Source organism: Bos mutus, chromosome 27, assembly GCF_027580195.1.
Source record: "Bos mutus isolate GX-2022 chromosome 27, NWIPB_WYAK_1.1, whole genome shotgun sequence".
NCBI lineage: Eukaryota > Metazoa > Chordata > Mammalia > Artiodactyla > Bovidae > Bos > Bos mutus.
The window spans coordinates 33713604-33734963 of NC_091643.1; positions in this window are offsets into that span (position 1 = coordinate 33713604).

Consider the following 21360-nt stretch of genomic DNA (forward strand, 5'->3'; position numbering starts at 1 on the left):
GAGACGGGGGAGCCTGATGGGCTGCCGTCTATGGGGTTGCACAGAGTCAGACATGACTGAAGCGACTTAGCAGCAGCAGCAGCAATCAGCTTTAAAACTAGATAGGTCTGACTCCAATCCTCTCTTTTTAAATATCTATATAATAAATACTGAATCCAGTTTTACTGAATTATTTCTTATAAATACACATGGAACAATTTTTCCACACCAAAGCATATATCACAAAGAGTATTGGAGAGTAGAGAGCAGAAGAATACATGAAAGGGTGATTTCTGATTGTCTAGAATAATTTATTGATGCTGTTGTTTTGTTTCACTAGTTTTTAACCCAAAGGAATGGGTCCCTATGAATATAGTTGATTTATTTTGTTGTGTTGTCCTGTTTGGGGTTTCCTCTTCAAACAGGTGGTAGTGATTAGAAGATAAATTTTCCTAACAAGTATATGGAATAAGACTGATTTATGCTGTCAGTTAAAATCAGAGCCATGTGCCTGAACAGTTAGCTGACACCACTCATAAAAATTGAGAAATCAATCAAGGATACAGCCTGAAGGCAAAGCCAACCTGTCTCAAGGTAGGGAAGCCATAAAATTTCCAGAAGACTGGCTCCTCCCCCAGACCCAGTACAGATGGCCCGCCTACACTGTCTCCCATTCCATTCCTATTCCAAGGAGCAGAGATCATCTTTCCTGCTACTTGTCCTACTTAGAATTTCCTGGTTTTGACCAATGACGAAGCTCCAAGCGAGGTTTATTCCTGATTTCTCATTTTATCAGCTTCTTGTCACTTTGCTAGCCCACTCTAATGAAAGACTGGTTCTGCCTTATCCTGCCTATAATTCTCTTGTGTTCTTGGCTTATACAGGTGCAATCCACTGTAGGGGAACACAATTTGGAAACCCCAAATATCTCTTTGGCATGTGGATTATTTTGATCTGAAAACAAGCAAGGTCCCAAAGACTCAGGAAGAATGTTTGATCTTCTCCATAAATACCTAAAGACTATAGATAGAGAACCTCTTTCAAGAAGGGAGTGGTCATTACAGATAACTACAGGAGGAGGTAGGTGTGTGAACAGGGAAGAACTCAGAAAAGTGTGTTTGTTAAAATTCCTGTCTGTGTCCCACAGTCTGTACATGGCCCAGTCAACATCTGTTCACGAGCATTTGCTTTTCCATTTTCATATCAATTGCTTTCCTCCCCCTTAGGGTCCCAGAACCACTACCTACAAAATTCTCTCTTGTCTTTAATTGAAAACGATATTTAAGGTGAGAGTTTCAGCCATTTTGGTGAGTTACTTAGCTTTCCTATGTCTCTCCCATGTATACATGTTATTAAACTTCTGTGTGATATCCTCCTGGCAGTCTGTCTAATGTCAATTTAATTCTTAAACCGGCCAGAAGAATTTAGAAGAAGGGTAGAGGAAAATTTCCTCCTTCTCAGTGACGAAAACTACGTAATTCTCTAATTCAAATAAACTGAAGCACATATATTATTAACAAACTCTCAAATGAGCATTTAAAAAGAACCAGTATCTGGGGAAGAGGGTAGAGGAGAAAGTGGTTTCACTTTAAGGTTGCTGCTAAGCCGCTGCTGCTGCTGCTGCTAAATCACTTCAGTCATGTCCAACTCTGTGCGACCCCATAGACGGCAGCCCACCAGGCTCCCCTGTCCCTGGGATTCTCCAGGCAAGAACACTGGAGTGGGTTGCCATTTCCTTCTCCAATGCATGAAAGTGCAAAGTGAAAGTGAAGTCGCTCAGTCGTGTCCGACTCAGCGACCCCATGGACTGCAGCCTACCAGGCTCCTCCATTCATGGGATTTTCCAGGCAAGAGTCCTGGAGTGGGGTGTAATTGCCTTCTCCACACTTTAAGGTTATACTTTGAATTAATGAAGATAAAATCAAATTTGTATAGTTCTCACAAACATTGAATCAAGTTAATTTCTACACCAGAGGTTGTCATTTTGAGGTAGGAACACAAGTGATTAACAAGCTTTAAATAGGATAGACAAATACAGGCAACACAATTTTGCATATACACATTAGAGTAGTTTAATTTTATAAATTTGCATCATGGGTCACATTTCAGGTAACTGAATCTAATCACAGTTTATCTCTGCCACTGTCTTTCTATTTTGGAAATCCCTCAGTCTTTTCAATAGCTAACAGTTGTTTTATTCCCTGGCTGTTAAAGTCTCTTATTGCTTCAAAGATTTCTGTCACTCCTCCGTCACACCCTGGCTATCCTCGGCCCCGGTCCATGAAGATCACTTAATACATGAAGTGACCATGGGAGATAAAATCACATAAAACAAGTTATTTGTATGAGATAGCTGGATAGTTGATTTCATCAGCGAGAAGGCAATGGCACCCCTCTCCAGTACTCTTGCCTGGAAAATCCCTGGATGGAGGAGCCTGGTAGGCTGCTGTCCATGGGGTCGCTGGGAGTCAGACATGACTGAGCGACTTTCACTTTCACTTTTCACTTTCATGCATTGGAGAAGGAAATGGCAACCCACTCCACTGTTCTTGCCTGGAGAGTCCAAGGGACGGGGGAGCCTGGTGGGCTGCCATCTGTGGGGTCGCACAGAGTTGGACATGACTGAAGTGACTTAGCAGTAGCAGCGAGGTATACTTTCAGAAAACACTGAAGTAGTCATTAGGAATTGCAAGCACCTGTATTTCTTCTACAAAAAAAAATGTAGCTAAAGTATCTATTTTTGTTTATAAAGGTCTCTAAGTAACTATCACGTTACTCAAGGTCTTTCTAAATACAAAAGCTGACCTCCCCAAGATACGGATATGAGCTGTGAAGTCTCTCCAGCCAACTTTAATTGAAAAACCAGTTTAAAAGTAACTGCAAATAAAACACCTTGTTTCTCGTTTTCCCAGAATGAAATGTTTTTTTATAAAGTAACTGAGAAAAAACCTTATTAGTTACTTCAGATAATTTAATATTTATAGGCTGGTAAACCAAAACCCATATCATTTTCAAAGGTAACTGCATGAACACATTAATATTATTTAAGGAATTGACTGATCTTTAAACATACAGAGTATCAAATTTTATGAAACTTAGCACACTTTAGAGATTCAAGGAAGAAAATTCATTGTCTCAGCAATCTTGAAAAAAAAAAAAGAACAGCAATATTTTGCTAATTCTATCCACAGTGTATCTAAAGTTGGCATGGATCAGCGAGCTGACCAAGGAAAGATGCAGTTTAAGGCACCTATTCTTTGAATTCTTGGTCAATAAATACTTATAGAGTCTCTTACAAGACAGTTGCCCTCAAGCAAGCCAAGAGGAGAAGACTAAGAGACTTAAGTCTTTATTAATAATTTCATGTCATCTCAGGAGTTGTCCCAAGGAACTGTATAGATAGAGCAAACTAATAAACTTTATGAAAAGTGAGGAACATCGGGTCGAATTTAAGCCACTGGAGACAAAAGCTATCTGGGTAAAGTTGCCAGGAAGGTGAAGGGTTCTAAGGCAGAGAAAAAAGAAGGATGAAGTAGGCAGATGGAGGACAAATGCCCTGGCCCAGTAGAGGACAGCTGAGAGGGCAGCAACAGTGACTTAATTTCAGGGACTGGGTGTGAGTTCCAGCAGACCTACACAGGTTGGAAGAGCTCTGAATGCCAAGGACAAAACTGTATTCTTCAGGGACAAGGTACTCCCTCAAGGACTGTGAGCAAATGAATAAATAAATATTTTTAAAAATTAAAAACACTATTTTTTAAAGTGATACGATAAAAACAATACCTTGGATTAAGCTGCACAGGAAGAAGAAAAATGTGTAGTCAAGGAGACCAACCATGAAGCTCTTTTTTTGAAAGAGAGGAATTCAAATTCATTTCAAAATGTTAAAGTTGATTTAGACAAAATCACTGAGCCCTGGAAGTTGCTCTCTAATAATATTATATTATTTCAAATGTCACCATCTTTCAATGAGAACGAACACAAATTAATTTCATTAATGAATTTAAAGATAGAAATTGAAATTCTGAAAAAGCATAAAGAAAGTATGTTGAGAAAATTGTCTTGTTCTACAGCATCCCTTTCATTTGTTACCAGGGGCTTTTTTGTCAGTTCTGTAAAACTCAGGCACCTTTTGATTATGCCCTTCACTGATGAGAAGAAACAAATCCTCAAATTATAAATCAGAAGATGTAAAATTTTCTCATTCTATTAAAATTCAGATGTTATTCACCAACATAATTGGTTATAGAATAAGAATATAATTAAGTCTCTATACTTCTAAAAGGTAAACATGTTAAATATATTTAGCTATGCATTTACTTTTGTGATTGAAAATCCATACTCTTTATGAGTGCTCTGAAAGTCTAGAACTGCATTGTTCAATATGCAACATAAATATTGTCCAAGAGGTAACTGTTCACTATATTTGGCTATTGAACAGCTGAAATATGATAAATGTGACTAAAGAAATAAATCTATAATCTAAATTAATTTAATAGTTACACGCAACTGGTGCTGGACAGTATATGGAAGATAGAACAAGTGGTCATAACCATTACAACCAACTGGTTCTATCTGTGTTCTGAACTAGGCTCCATAAAGGCTTCTGGTACCTCCTAGGGAATGAGGGAGAGACAGTCTAGTGCCTAAATTGAACTAAATCTTTCTGTTCTCACAACTATTTATTTTAAAATTAGCTTCTCTTCTCTCTCAGCCCACTCCCATGGTGATGACCCTCCAATCAATAGCCATCATGTAGATTTCCTTCTTCACCCAGGCCAGATAACCTCAAGTAAATAACCTGGTCTCCATTGTCCAGAGCTTGATGTTTTCAAGGCTATGTTCTACCCACAAAACCACTTCCTTAGGTGAGTTTGTCATCATTTATTTTTTGGAGCTCCTAATATAGCTTCCTAACTGGTTTTCCTATCTCTGCCTTGACAGCTTCTTCTCCATCTCCCCTAACCCTTCTTCAAAATCGCTACTCTGCTGGTATTTCCAAAATATAATTCCGAAGTTCCTTACTGTTATAAAGTTCACTAGGGCTCCCTTTTGTTTTTTGGCTAAAAATGAGATAAAATGCAAACTCCTCAGCACAGTCACAGATGTGATTTTATGCTCTAGTTCTCCCATTTCCTGCCATGCTGCAACTTTCATTCTGTAAAAATGTTCCTTGTGACTCCTTCATCCTGCTGCATATTGCATAGATATCCCTTCCCTTTGTACAGAGTCTGAAATGATTCCTACGGCCTCTTCTTCCTAATCCTTGCTCCTTGCCCCCTATCCCATACCCTCTCCTTGGAGCATACACACATACCCACTGTGGTTCAAGAAATACCTTCTCCAGAAGACACTGGCTCAGCCCTCCAGTATGACCTGAGTGTTTTCACCTACATATCAGCACTTGCCAGATACGTCTAAAAAAGATCAAATTATGAGCCACTGCAGCTTCTCCTTTTCAACACCCTCTGAAAGGAATGGAGATCAGAAATGAGGCACTCTGTGTTCTAGGAAAAAACTGGCAGAAGATGTCTTGAGATAGACATTTTCAGGAGATGATCTTAGGAACCCAATTCTTGCATCTCCTCATATCTAGAAAAGCACAAAAATCCTTCATGGTGACATCTGCTCCTCATGACTGGCAGAAAACCTTTATGAGACTAGCAGAAAACTTTTGCAATAAAAAAGGGGGGGTGCCTGATTGCATGTACTTCCCCTTCACCAAAATCATTCTTCCCGATCTCTTTGGAGCAGTTTCTGAGAGCTAAATGAAATGCTGTTTCCCAGGCTATAGTCCTCCTCTTGCCCCAAATAAAATTAATTCACACTTCTAACACTGTGCAACCCCCTCTCCCCGCAGTGGATAGTATTCACCTCTCTACTTCCCAATCAGTATATTCCAATTTGATCACAAATCCCACCATAATGAACTGAAATGATTGTCATATGTTTCTGTTTTTTCCAACATCCTGTAGACAACTAGGAGACAGGAACTTAATCTTTCCTCCCTCTCTCCCCAGTGTCTGAGCCCACACACCTAGCTACACAAAAGCTGTTAAGTATAAAAAAAATTGACAGATAAGAACAGACTGATACTGATGATTTAGAGATAAAATAAAAATTACAATGAGCTAGAGATAAATAAAACTCTGTATGCATATTCAAAGTTTCCCATTTGGTAATTATAATAAAATATGATTTTGTTGACTGTATATACATATGTATACTTGATTGTTCCTAGAAAGTATAAAAGCATAATTTAAAGATGAAAAAGTACTAGAAATGACTAAGGACAACAGTTTTTAAGTGGTTTTTAACATTATTTGTAAAATATGCAGTCCTACTACTGATGATTTTTTGGTTATAAGGAAATGAACATTCTCACACTTCTAATTTAAGAAGCCATTTTCTTTTCCTTTCATCTCTCTCTCATCCAAAGTAAGACAGAGAAATAGTGACACTTTGAGTTATTTTACCAATCATTTAATCTATTGCAGAGCTGGTACCAGCAAACACTTTCTAAAGATCAATATAGTTTATTTACCAAAGTCTTTATCTACAGCTATATTAGTAAACAAGTGAATTGGAATTCTCCAAATAGAAAATAATTTCTTTTATAATATAGCATATCTCTGAAAGCGACTTGCAGGCATCTGGTAAGTATCATCGAAACAACACTAGGGAGGGGATTTTGGGGGAGAATGGATACATGTATATGTAGAGCTGAGTCCCTTTGCTGGTCACCTGAAACTATCAGAATATTGTTTTTTTTTTTTTTTAATCAGAACATTGTTAATCAGCTATATCCCAATACAAAATAAAAAGTTAAAATACAAACAAACAAACATTTGACACATCATACTCAAGGAAGACACGATTGCCTGAGGATGACAAGTCAAATTGAAGATCACTGGACAGAATTACCAGCAAACAGCCAGTGTCAAGAAGAGTCAAGAAGACACCCCAGGAAATAGTATCAGTAAGAAATGGAAGGAAATGAAAGCCAGGATATATCCCAGGTTTAACAACACACCAGAAATCTATCCGACTGGAAAGGATGCCAGGATCCAAACTACTCAGAAAATCAAGAATTCAGAATTTGGAGTGTATTTCTGTCCCACTAAAAGTTTCATTGAGATGGATACCTCTGGCAATGAATTATGAATTATGTCTTCTTCTTACAAATACAGTTTCCATTTAAAACCTCATATCTTAAATTACTTTAATTCCTGGATGTGCACAGAGCCTGCAGCAAGCTGATATTTCCCTATTCAATTTGGAATAGAGCTACTTCGCAAGTAATTACATTAATGTAAAGCAGGGCACAAGATAACCCTGGCTGGCAGGTAAAACAAAAGTTACATATGTCCATGTTTTAAATAAACACACAGATTTAAACCATTATGAAAAGGACATTGCAGGAGAATCAAGATGTTACTATTTGATGCCAATGGGGAAAAGGAGGCCCCTCTCTTACTTTTTATGAGATGAATACAAGTGTTAGTGACTCACGTTAGCATGGAAACAACTTAAAACATATCATTACAAAAGACAAATTTGAGTTTCTTGGAGAGAACTTATGAATGCAAAACTAATGCCCCACAATCCAAAATTTAAAAACCAATTGTCAAAAAATTGTCCATAGAAAACAATCTCAGTAAATCAGTTAATCAAAGAGATAATCCATGTCATATATGCACAAGTAAAATTTGCATAGTGATACTGTCATAAACACACTGGACAAAATGGAAAGACTTGGCTATGAGTCATGTTTCCTCATTATTAAAATGATTTGGCATTAATCTATTAAAATTCTATATAAAGTATCATTAGAGGGAATACAGTTTATCAAAATTATAAAAATAATAAAGTTAAATAATCATATTAACATTTTTCATGCATTTAAGCAAATATTAAGATATTATAGTTAAAAAAATATTGCATTTACATAAGCACTTACTGTTATTTCCTTGCAGCAAGAATCTATGTCTCCATAAGAGCCTGAAGTTATTGCCTGTTAAAGTTACAAAAATAAGAATACGTTAATTTAAAATATAATAAATTTTAAATTATAGTAGTTAATAAGACTGTTTTTTGTTCATAAATAAAAAAATATTATAACTATTACCACTTGATTCTGTTTTTTTCATGAATTAAAACTATAAAAGCCAAGTGAAAATTATTTCTCAATGCACATCTTAAATTAAAAATGACTTGGCATCACATTAATCTTTTAAAAGAAAATTTCAATTAGAGAAAACAAAAATGTCCCTAGTCGGAGAAAAGAATGTATTAATGCCCCTCCCCCACCCTCAATGTTTACAGGTAATTTGATCATTGGTTTGTATTGAGTGAATTTGAGTTACATACTCATGACAGGCTTATGTGTTCATGCTTATTCAGAATTCTCTTTGAACACATCTTTCTTAATTTGTCAAGCAAAGTTGAAAATAACAATAGGAAAGATCTCATCAAGTTAGAGAGACTACTTGGGAACAATAAGACATATATAAAGGACAATGCACAAGTCAAGTTCACTATTTCACTCAATATTTGATGAATTTATGAAGAAAAAATAAATCATTTGTAATATGCTTGATGTTGAGTAGTATCTGAATATTCAACTGAAGGAAAGAACTTGAGTAATTATCTAAATCACTCAGGCCAAAAGACCAATTTACAAAAATTATTCAGCTCATTGGGGCAAAGATTACCGGAGAAGCTTTTTCTTTGAATTATTTCTTAAATATTAATTTTTCTTTTCATGGTTGGATGTTACCAAACACAGAAAGAACCATAACGTGGTTTGAATTAGACATACATAATCACAAATAAAATCATCTGAAAATACATTAAAAAAAATAAATGTTTAATCTTAAAAGAGCATGTTTATTTCTGTAAAACCACTTAAAAATATACTCTATTGAAACTTGATTTGGACTTAAATATCATTCCATTGTAATTACACATTTCCACTTTAACTGTTTATCCATTTTAATCTATTTTCCTTTTCCAGTTACTGCTAAGAACATAAGTCAACTTTTAACATCTTTTCCCCATAGTATGCTCAATGTTAGTTCTAAAAGCTCGATCTTGCCAAAATGCATCTTGCTTTATACAGTAAAGAGGTAACATTTAATACAAAATTGGAAGTGTTCTTTGTTTGATAAGCTTTTTCCCCCAATTAATCAAAATCTGCTGACACAGTATTGACCTAAAACATTCTTTACATATATCTCTACTATGCTGAAATTTAAACAAAGGAAATCATACCACCTGGATTCAGAAAAAAATGATTTTTTTTCAAAATGTATTAAAAATTCTATAGTAAAAAAGAAATAGGCTTCTTTTATATAGGCAAATTAAACAATATTTTAGGGAAATAGTTATTTCCCCAATAAAATAACAATATAAATAATAAATTATTTACTATCAAATCCCTTATTCAAAAAAAGTGACACAATAGCAGTTAATGTGAGGTTAAACTTGCAGAACTTGAATACAAATAATTAATAATGCAGGAACTCCTTGGTTTATAATGTTTATGCTAGGAAGTGTTAGCATCTTGACATCATGCCCCATAAATTCAAAACCCAATTTATGATAATGTGGGACAAATCTTTAAGATATACTGGTATAAATTTGCTCTTTCATTATAAAATTAAATTTATACATCATAATACAATGCGTACAAATAAAGAATAATTTTTAGGTAATGATACAGACATAGATAGTCAAAATATCTTTATGATTAAAAATAACATTTATTTCTATGAAATCTTTATAGACACAGCAATTATTAAGATACATAATCTTTCTTTGGGACAACAGAGATATCATTTAAAATAATTTTTAGCTTCCTTGTTTCACTATATATTTACATTCTTACCCTTTCATACTATTTTTTTTTAATTAGCTTACTCAATCTGTATCCAGGTCAAGAAGCAACAGTTAGAACTGGAAATGCAACAACAGACTGGTTCCAAATTGGGAAAGGAGTTCGTCAAGGCTGCATACTGTCACCCTGCTTATTTAACTTATATGCAGAGTGCATCATGAGAAATGCTGGGCTAGATGGAGTACAAGCTGGAATCAAGATTGATGGGAGAAATAACAATAACCTCAGATATGCAGATGACACCACCCTTATGGCAGAAAGCAAAGAAGAACTAAAGAGCCTCTTGATGAAAGTGATAGAGGAGAGTGAAAAAGTTGGCTTAAAATTCAACATTCAGAAAACTAAGTTCATGGCAACTGGTCCCATCATTTCATGGCAAATAGATGGGTAAACGCTGGAAACAGTGACAAGGCTTTATTTTTCGAGGACTTCAAAATCACCGCAGATTTTTCCTGCAGCCGTGAAATTAAGATGCTTGCTCCTTGAAAGAAAAGTTATGACCAACCTAGATAGCATACTAAAAAGCAAAGACTTTACTTTGCCAACAAAGGTCTATCTAGTCAAAGCTATACTTTTTCCAGTAGTCATGTATGGATGTAAAAGTTGGACTATAAAGAAAGCTGAGCGCAGAAGAATTGATGCTTTTGAACTGTGGTGTTGGAGAAGACTCTTGAGAGTCCCTCGGACTGCAAGGAGATCCAACCAGTCCATCCTAAAGGAGATCAGTCCTGGGTGTTCACTGGAAGGACTGATGTTGAAGCTGTAACTCCAATACTTTGGCCACCTGATGTCAAGAACTGACTCATTTGAAAAGCCCCTGATGCTGGGAAAGATTGAAGGCAGGAGGAGAAGGGGATGACAAAGTATGAGATGGTTGTATGGCATCACCGACTCAATGGACATGAGTTTGGGTAAACTCCGGCTGTTGGTGATGGACAGGGAGGCCTGGCATGCTGCAGGTCATGGGGTTGCAAAGAGTTGGACACAACTGAGCAACTGAACTGAACTGAACTTAATAGAAATCTGTCTGAACCACAACTTGCTTTGCTCCTGTTGAAATGACAGAAGCTACTAAATCTTGCCAGAGGTATTTGGAGAGTAAAGGCTAGTATTAAATGGTAGGAAATAAGTAGTTCCTGATTTTTAGATACTGATTTCATTTAAGATGGTTGAAGAAAGAGTAATCATGAGATGAAACACCTACATGCTTCTATTATTCAGTATTATTACTTTCCCTTCATCAAATGCCCAACCCTACATCTACTTTAGCTGACAGCATTGTAGGTTCTATCAAGGTTGAGATATTTGTGCTGTGCAAATCTTTCTTTACATAAGATTCAGTTTGTAAACTGGAAGTTGGAATGGGAGCCCTTGAACCCTGTCTGCTCTCTGTTGTCCCTCCCCAACTGCTGCTCAGAAGTCACCTATGTTAAAACTCTAGATTTTCAAGGAGCAAAGTCTGAAATCATTTCTCCATTTCAGTATGTTTTCCTTTCATTTCAAAAGCAATGGGTGGATAGACATGGGAAGCTGTAAGTTTTCTGGGAAATAAAAAGGAAATGGAAGATAAGCAGATTTGGGTAAAAATAAAGGAAAGAGAGAAACAGACACTGCTTCAGGTAAGTTTGCAACATACATGGCAACGTCTTGGAAAACTGGTTGGCAAACACAGGCATAAAATAAGGTACTGCAAAGAAATACTATAAATAAACGGAACTTGGTAGACAACTTGTATATCTTCATCTTCCCAAATGTTTCATTTATCTTTTAAATCTCTGATTTTCCAACATTTCACGTGATTTACAACATGATCCATATGATTAAATCAGACAGATTTTAATGTACTTATCTTCTCAAGACAAAATATAAAATACTGGCTCATTCCCAAGCAATCAAAAATATCTTATCACCTTTATATTATGCTAATTGCCTTAAAATTCTGCCACATCTTACACTACAGAGGTTGATAGTATAAGAACTGACTCAGAAACAGCTGTGTTCCCTAAAATGTGACTGTGGTCCCTGGTACCCTTTGAGGGTTCTCTTCATTAATAAGCCAACTAACATCTAATTACTTCTGGGGAAGAAAAGAAGAAGAAGAAGAAAAAACAACCCAAACTGGGTTCACGTTGCTGCTCTAAGATTCATACCCGAACTCCTGGAGAGTTTGCACAGAGATATTTGGCTTCCTCTGATGTTAATTCTCTCCTTTAGAATGTTTGGAAGCTCAGCACCAAACCCTGATCTCCAGCTTGCCAAAAGACATGCTGATTTCTGGTATGGTTTTCCAGCTCTTTTGCTATTAGAGCATGATTTGACAATATGCTGCCACGGTAACAGAATTCATTAAGGGCTTTCAGTTTTGTTCTGCCAATGAGAATCTTTGCCTGCATGTGGTGCTGGCCTCTGAAGATTGATCCATAATGTTTGTCTTATAAAGTCCTGTCATCTCATAGCATGACTGATGCTACAAAATAATCCATAATGAGCCAGGTTCTCCCAGCAAAAGCCAATCCCGGAGGGTAAGTTAGGCACTACTGGAAACTGCATTAACTTCTTCATCATCAAACTTGGGTGCTTAAAATAAACCACAGGAAAGTGGATACATCCCACAGTCCCATTCTGCACCACTGGGGTCGTGGAATGGTTTAGGACTGTAATCCTTAATGTTCATTCTTTACAATATCCCATTGTGGGGAAAAAAATCACATTCTGACAATTTTCTTTGTATAGTCATTTTCAGAGGTAAGGTTTGCTCAAAATAACCATGTGTTTGATACAGTAAAGGAAAAGCAAGTCAATTTTTAAACAAAAAATTTCCCATATGATTTCAGTAAAATATTTAATATACCTTCTATTATTTTCAGCTATGTTTTTAATACCACATAATTACGTTTTGACCATGTATTTGGTTTTTCACTATTGGATTGTTGTTTGTCTTCTTTTTTTTTTTTTTTATGGTGTGCAATGAAAGTCAAAGTGTTAGTTGCTCCGTCGTATCCAACTCTTTGAGACCTCATGGACTGTAGCCCATCAGGCTCCTCTCTCCATGGAATTCTCCAGGCAAGAATACTGGAGTGGGAAGCCATTCCATTCTCCAGGAGATCTTCCATCCCAGAGATTGAGCATAGGTTTCCCGCATTGCAGGCAGCTTATTTACCATCTGAGCCACCAGGGAAGCCCATGAGGTGCAGCATTATTAGCTTAAAAATTATGTACAATATTTTCATGCTAATGAGGACAAAGTCACTGGGCCAGTCCTCCTGGATTGGTCCCATGCTGCTGCTACTGCTGCTAAGTCGCTTCAGTCGTGTCTGACTCTGTGCGACCCCATAGTCGGCAGCCCATCAGGCTCCCCTGTCCCTGGGATTCTCAAGGCAAGACTACTGGAGTGGGTTGCCATTTCCTTCAATGCATGAAAGTGAAAAGTGAAAGTTAAGTTGCTCAGTCGTGTCTGACTCTTTGTGACCCCATGGACTGCAGCCCACCAGGCTCCTCCATCCATGGGGTTTTCCAGGCAAGAGTACTGGAGTGGGGTGCCATCGCCTTCACCTGGTTGGTCCCATAATGAAGACTTAAACTACTCTTGGGCTTCCCAGGTGAAACTAGTGGTAAAGAACCTGCTTGCCAGTGCAGGAGACCTAAGAGATGTGGGTTTGATCCCTAGGTGGGGAAGATCCCCTGGAGGAGGAAATGGCAACTCATTCCAGTATTCTTGCCTGGAAAACCCAATGGGCAGAGGAGCCTGTTGGGCTACAGTCCTTAAGATCTCAAAGAGTCAGACAAGACTGATGCGACTTGGTACACAAACTACCCCTGCATTCTCTCTTTATATGTGTGTAAGGGGTACTAGGGAGAGACTGAGGATGAATCAGGGGGAGCAGCCCAGTAAGTACACTGAGAAATAAGTCAAAGTATATTATTGGATAAAGAGAGGAAATAGGCACCAACTTCACCTAAGGCAGGGATTCTCAAAATTGCCAATCGAAGGCACTTTTTTCCTACAGGGGACACTGGATGACGTCTGTTCACATTTTCAGCAGTCACTATGGTGGTGGTTGGGAGAGGGTGCCACTGTGATCAACTGGGTAGAGGTCAGAGATGCAGCTAAACATGCCACACTACACAGATCAGCCCTCCGCACCACTTCCACTTACAAAGCTGACCTGGTCCCAAAGGACTATAGCGTCATGGTGAATACATCCCAGTTTAGAGAAAGCTTAAAAGCAGGGGAGAGGGCACATCTTATTTGTCTACAAGTTAAGTTAACATGCTTATGGGCCAAAGAAAAGAATAAATCTCCAAGGAGAATTGACCTTAGGCTTTGCAGAGGGCATTGGGGTCTTAGCACCCCCGAAGAGGTGAACCCACCCCTTCTCCACACCACCAGCGTGTTTTGCACAGGCGTGTTTTGCACAGGCATGTTTTAGCGGCACTTTGAAAGAGCAGGCTGCAAATAAAGCCCCACCAGATGGCAGACCTAGCTGGCAGTGGAGAAAGGTAGAGAAGCCCTGGCTCTGAAACCATGCCCTGCAGACTTAGCAGAAAAGCATAACTGGTAGAAATCCTTGGGCTTGTCTTACAGAACAACAGAAACAGGAACAGCTTGTTCAAACTCCTTTGCTTGTAAATTGCCTCCACTGACTAAGCTCATTTTAGGTTTTAGTGTATTTTCTTTTTCCTTTCTTTTTTCCTCTCTTTAATTGCATACTTTTTCAGCTCCACACAGTCCGGTTGGTTTACAGAATCCTGGAGTCAGCTCCGACCCCAAGGGCAAGCCAGCTAAGGGTAGCTTTGACGCAAAGCTGAGCCTAAGCACATGTACCCTGATTGGCCTGTTGAACCTACTTCTGCATGATGCAAAGTGCTTCCAATATGAATGTGCAGAAACATGTAACCCAGAAATGCCTGCCAGAGCATCTAGTACCACCCCTCTCCCCTGCCTCCCATCAACTTTCTCCTCACCTGAGACCATCCTGCTTGTCTCATCAACATCCCAAACCCCCATGCCTTTGGGGAGGCGAGACTGAGGCTTGTGCTCTGGCTCCTGGCTTGGCTGCCTTCGCCACTAAACCTCTGTGTCACAGATGTCCTTGGGCTGCATATAAGGCAAACAGCCCTGATTCTATAACAGCGCATGTGTTCTTTCTATCTCATCCCCTCTCAACATCTTTCCCCCTTTAAGTGACTACTTTTGCTATGTTACACTGTCACTTAATTCTTTTTGTTAATATTCTGATACACTATTAAGTTGGTTTAATATCCCTTTCTGGACTTCTGTTTCAATTCCTTGGGAAGGAAGAAACTTCCTTCTACACTTCTAGATTCTTCTGGCTGGCCTAAGAATTAAATTGACAGAGAGAGATTAACAGGAGAAAATCACACAAAAATTTAATGCTGTGCATACACAGAGAAACTGAGGAAAGGTCAATAACTCGCCACAATGGTTGAAAACTTCATCTTAAATCCATCTTCAGCTAAAGACAAAGGAGGATGTCAAGGGTGATAGTTTGGGATTTCAAAGAAGAGAAAGGCAGTTGATCTGAAGATGGAAAAGGAAATTGTCAGTAAACAAATGTTAGCTGGGAGACATTGGGACGTGGAGAGGAATTTTAACAAAAGGACTTTGCTAAGTTGCCCTGTCCACACATCTAGTACTGATTGTAGTTATACTTGATAATAGCTGCCTTTTGAAATCCCATGGACAGAGGATCCTGGTGCACTACAAGCCATGGGGTTGTGAAGACTTGGAAATGACTTAGCCAATAACAAAAACAACAAACACACACACACACACGGACGGATATATATATATATATATATATATATATATGCACACACGTGTGTGTGTGTGTGTAATTTATTCTGTTACTTCTCCTCATTCAACACACTGAATTTTCATCTGAGCATCAATATTAGACTGTGTTGAAATCTCAGAAAACAAGCATTCTCCTACTTAAAATGACTTACATAAAGTAACTACCTCAGTGAGTGTAAGCAGTATTTTACTGTTCATTTAACATTACTCTCTCATTTCTTTCCTCTTTCCTTCACCACTTCCCCCCCAAAAAACTTTTTCTTTCTTCTTACCTTCTTTCCTAAACCTTATGACATTTATTGAATGCTTGCCCAATGCTAAGTTGCTTAAGACACAAAAATAAATAGGGAATGACCCCAATCCAGTCAGATGGAAAGCAGGCATGGGCAGAAATGGTGTGTAACAACTGAGAAAGTGCACTCATCAAATCTGTACAATATACACAACAACAGAAAAGACTTTGTTCCCCTATAAGAATTTGTTCAGGGCTGATAAATGGTTATGCATTTTATCTTGTTAACATTTTTTGATTATTCAACCAGTCCATTCTAAAGGAGATCAGCCCTGGGATTTCTTTGGAAGGACTGATGCTAAAGCTGAAACTCCAATACTTTGGCCACCTCATGCGAAGAGTTGACTCATTGGAAAAGACTCTGATGCTGGGAGGGATTGGGGGCAGGAGGAGAAGGGGACGACAGAGGATGAGATGGCTGGATGGCATCACTGACTCGATGGACATGAGTTTGGGTGAACTCCGGGAGTTGGTGATGGACAGGGAGGCCTGGTGTGCTGCAGTTCATGGGGTCACAAAGAGTCGGATACGACTGAGTGACTGAACTGAACTGAACTGAATCCTTAGGTAATATATTTCAATTATACAACAATAACAAAAAAGTGAAAGTATTAGTCACTCAGCTGTGTCCAGCTGTTTGTGACCCCATGGACTGAAGCCCACCAGGCTCCTCTGTCCATGGAATTCTCCAGGAAATAATACTGGAGTGGGTTGCCATTCTCTTCAGTTCAGTCGCTCAGTCGTGTCCGACTCTTTGCGACCCCATGAATCGCAGCACGCTAGACCTCCCTGTCCATCACCAACTCCCGGAGTTTACTCAAACTCATGTCCATTGAGTCTGTGGTGCCATCCAACCATCCCATCCTCTGTCGTCCCCTTCTCCTCCTGCAATTCCCTATCCAGGATCAAACCCAGGTCTCCTGCATTGCAGGTGGGTTCTTTACTGTCTGAGCCACCAGGGAAGCTCATACATGAACAAAGGAAAATGTAATTAGTATTTGAGGAAAATTCAGAATTTCATATTATATATCATTTATAAATGATATCAAAAGGGCTGATAAAATATTTTTAACAAGCATCTTGCAATTTATATAAAAAGAGGGTTCAGCTGTGAGTGACTATGTTTGTGCTTGAGGAGTTGGAAACAGACCTGGGTGAGATGCTCAACTATCATCAAATTTTCATGTAAAGTCACACGGGCAAGTGTCCAGCCAAGAATAAGAACAAAGACACCAAAAATATGCTAAGAAGTTATTTTAAATAAATGCTATTTCTACTCTTAGTTTGCTTGATAAAAGAAATTATTTTCTTTTGAAGTATGAAAAAAAATCTATCAAATAAAAGGTTTATTATATTCTAGTGTATCTAAAGATAAGCGATGTTTCTCATCACTTCAACTTTTATTCTAAGAACTACATAATAGTTTTCCCACATAAATTAGACATAAGTATCTGTTTCTTCTGTTTTTTCATAAAATTACATCCATATAGTTCAGCATTTTGACAATTCTAGAAATAAATACTGAAAATGGTATAAAATTTTACTGATTCATTGGAATAAAAAGAATTAATTACAATCTGTCATTAAAATTATTTTAACTATTATAAAATTGTAGGATAACTTTATTAGATTAATGTAATTTTAGCAATTTTAAAATGTTTCCTTCTATAATCTATGAATAATAAAAGGAAACACTATACAAACTTAATATAAAAATTGCTTAAGAATGTATATCTCATATTGACTACTCAAATTAAAAATAAAATTATACTGCAATGGAAAGCAACAGGAATTTGGGGATGTCTATTTCAGAATACTAAAGACGCCACTGTTTTCTCTAATGAAATAGATATAGACCTTGTTCACACACACTTAAAAAAGTACTAAGAATGGGGTATATCATATTAATTAATAATACATTTTTAAATAATGAGATTATTTTCCATGTAAAAATATGATTTTTAAAATATGAAGTATTTAAAATAATAATGTTTTATATAATATGGACAGAGGAGCCTGGTGGACTACAGTCAATAAAGTCGCAAAGAGTCGGACATGACTAAAGCAACTGAGCACATATTCTAATGATATCAAAATATTCACAGTGATACCTGTGTAGCAGAAGATAAGTTGAAATAGTACCACATTTAAGTAAAATATAAAAATTCAAATTAATGTAAAATACCATTTTCTAATAATTTTGTTTTAATTTATAAGGAAATGGACAAAGACATATTAGTGTTTTAATAAAAAAATATCCAGAAAGCTCAATACTTGTTAATGGTAGGATATTAATGAAATGATATCTAGAAATAAATCAAATGAACTATCAATGGTTGATGCTATCTGATGTCAATCATCACTATGAAACATGTAGGAAGGTCAGACACTAATTACATGGATTCTGGAATAAGACTCAGGGTACGGATTCTTATCCTGCTACTTCTTTATAAACTTAGTCAATATCACCTTGTTACCCTCAGTTTCCTCATTATCAGAATACAGAGGTAGAACTGTTCCTCATTCATAGGACTGTGGGAATTAAATGAGAAAATACAAGTAAAGTATTTAGAACATGTAACACATTTAGGATTTGCTGAATGCCATTAGCAATTTTACCAATATACTTTTTAAATGAACAAAATGTTCCATTAAAATCAAACCCTAAGAGGTGGCATTGATATGTCAAACAGAGAGCTCCATAGATTAGTCTCTTGCCCTGTATCCCTTGGACTTCTCTGGTAGCTCAGCTGGTAAAGAATCCACTTGCAATGCAGGAGACCCCAGTTTGATTCCTGCGTTGGGAATATCCCCTGGAGAAGGGATAGGCTACCCACTCCAGTATTCTTGGGCTTCCCTCATTGCTCAGTTGGTAAAGAATCTGCCTGCAATGTGAGAGACCTGGGTTCAATCACTGGGTTGGGAACATTCCCTGGAGGAGGGCATGGGAAAACACCTCAGTCAGTATTCTTGCCTGGAGAATCCCCATGGACAGAGGACCCTGGCGGGCTACAGTCCAAGGGATAGCAAAGAGTCAGACATGACTGAGCGACTAAGTATAGCACCTGTATCCTGGACATGACTCAGTGACTAAGCACAGCACCTGTATCCCTATGGTGCGTCGTAAGAACTAGCATCCTTTCTCAGACCATAAGTAAGACCAGTTATACTTCCTGCTCAAACATATCACTTTTACATTGAGGACGTTAGACTTAAATGCTTTACAAGATTGTAAGTTCTTGAAGGGCAGACAGTTTTAGACTTTTCTGATTCTGTGATAAACTCTCAGAGACAGAGTTTCCTACTGCAAAGAAAAATAATTCTTAGAATATAATAAAAATAACAAGGGGTATCCACTGTTTCCCAGGCAGAGTCCTGGTTAAATAACTAAGACAAAGTGTTAAGTAGCTTGCCAGAGTTAACCCACTAGCAACTAGCTGGAATTAGAACCAGGATACACTAAATTTTTTCCAGGATTGAAATGATGTTGTTTTTATTAAATGTTATCAATGAGATCTGATGTATAATTATTATAAATGGTTTAAAGAAAAATTAATGAAGAATAATTTCATATTTTTGTGGCACATAGACTAATTGAAAAGAAAAACAGTAACAAATATGATACTAAAATATTTAAAAATAAAAATGCTTCTAAACAAAGCTACATGCAGTTTGATGTGGGATATAACCCAAAGGTTACCACGATCATATCAAAATCAAATGAATAATTATCCCAAGCCAAACAGGTTTTATTTAAAATTAAAACAAAAAATACAAGTGCACCTTAGGAAGCATCACTATGGACAAAGTTAGTGGAGGTGATGGAATGCAAGTTGAGCTATTTCAAATCCTAAAAGATGCTATTAAAGTGTTGCATTCAATATGCCAGCAAATTTAAAAAACTCATTAGTAGCCACAGGACTGGAAAAGGTCATTTTTCATTCCAATCCTAAAGAAAGGCAATGACAAAGCATGTTCAAACTACTGCACAATTGTACTCGTTGCACATGTTAGCAAAGTAATACTCAAAATTCTCTAAGCCAGGCTTCAATAGTACATGAACCGTGAACTTCAAAATGTTCAAGCTGGATTTGGAAAAGGCATAAGAACCAGAGATCAAATTGTCAACATCTGTTTGATCATCAAAAAAGCAAGAGGGTTTCAGAAAAACATCTGATTTTTTGATATGCCAAAGCCTTTGACTGCGTGGATCACAACAAACTGTGGAAAATTCTTCAAGGGCTGGGAATACCAGACCACCTTACCTGCCTTCTGAGAAAGCTGTATGCATATCAAGAAGCAACAGTTAGAAACGGACATGGAACAACAGACTAGTTCCATTGAGAACCAGTTGGGAAAGGAGTACATCAAGGCTGTATATTATCACCCTGCTTATTTAACTTATATGCAGAGTACATCATGCGAAATGCTGGACTGGATGAAGCACAAGCTGGAATCAAGATTGCAAGGAGAAATATCTATAACCTCAGATATACAGGTGATACCACCTTATGGCAGAAGGCTAAGAGGAACTAAAGAGCCTCTTGATGAAAGTAAAAGAGGAGAATGAAAAAGTTGTCTTTTTTCTGAATGTCTCAACATTCAAGAAACAAGGATCATGGCATCCAGTCCCATCACTTCATGACAAACAGTTAGGGAAACAATGGAAATAGTGAAAAACTTTATTTTGGGGGGCTCCAAAATCACTGCAGATGGTGACTGCAGCCATGAAATTAAAACACTTCCTCCTTGAAAGAAAAACTATGGCAAAACTAGACAGAATATTAAGAAAGAAGACATTACTTAGCTGACAAAGGTCCATCTAGTCAAAGCTATGGTTTTTCCAGTAGTCATGTAGGGATGTGAGAGTTGGACTATAAATAAAGCTGAGCGCCAAAGAATTGATGCTTTTGGATTGTAGTGTTGGAGAAGACTTCTGAGAGTCCCTTGGACTGCAAGGAGATCCAACTAGTCAATCCTGAAGGAGATCAGTCCTGAATATTCAGTGGAAGGACTGGTGCTGAAGCTCCAATACTTTGGCCACCTGATGTGAAGAAATGACTCATTTGAAAGGACCCTCATGCTGGGAAAGATTGAAGGCAGGAGGAGACGGGGTCAACAGAGGATGAGATGGTTGGATGGCATCACCGACTCAATGGACATGAGTTTGAGCAAGCTCCGGGAATTGGTGATGGACAGGGGAATATGACGTGTTTCAGTCCATAGGATTGCAAAGAGTTGGACACAACTGAGGAACTGAACTGAACTGACTGACAAGCTTCAATGATGTATAGAATTCAGGAAAATGTAAACTATCCGGTGGAAGAGACAAAGTCATTCATGAATCCTCTAAGAGTCTTTAAAATTATAAAC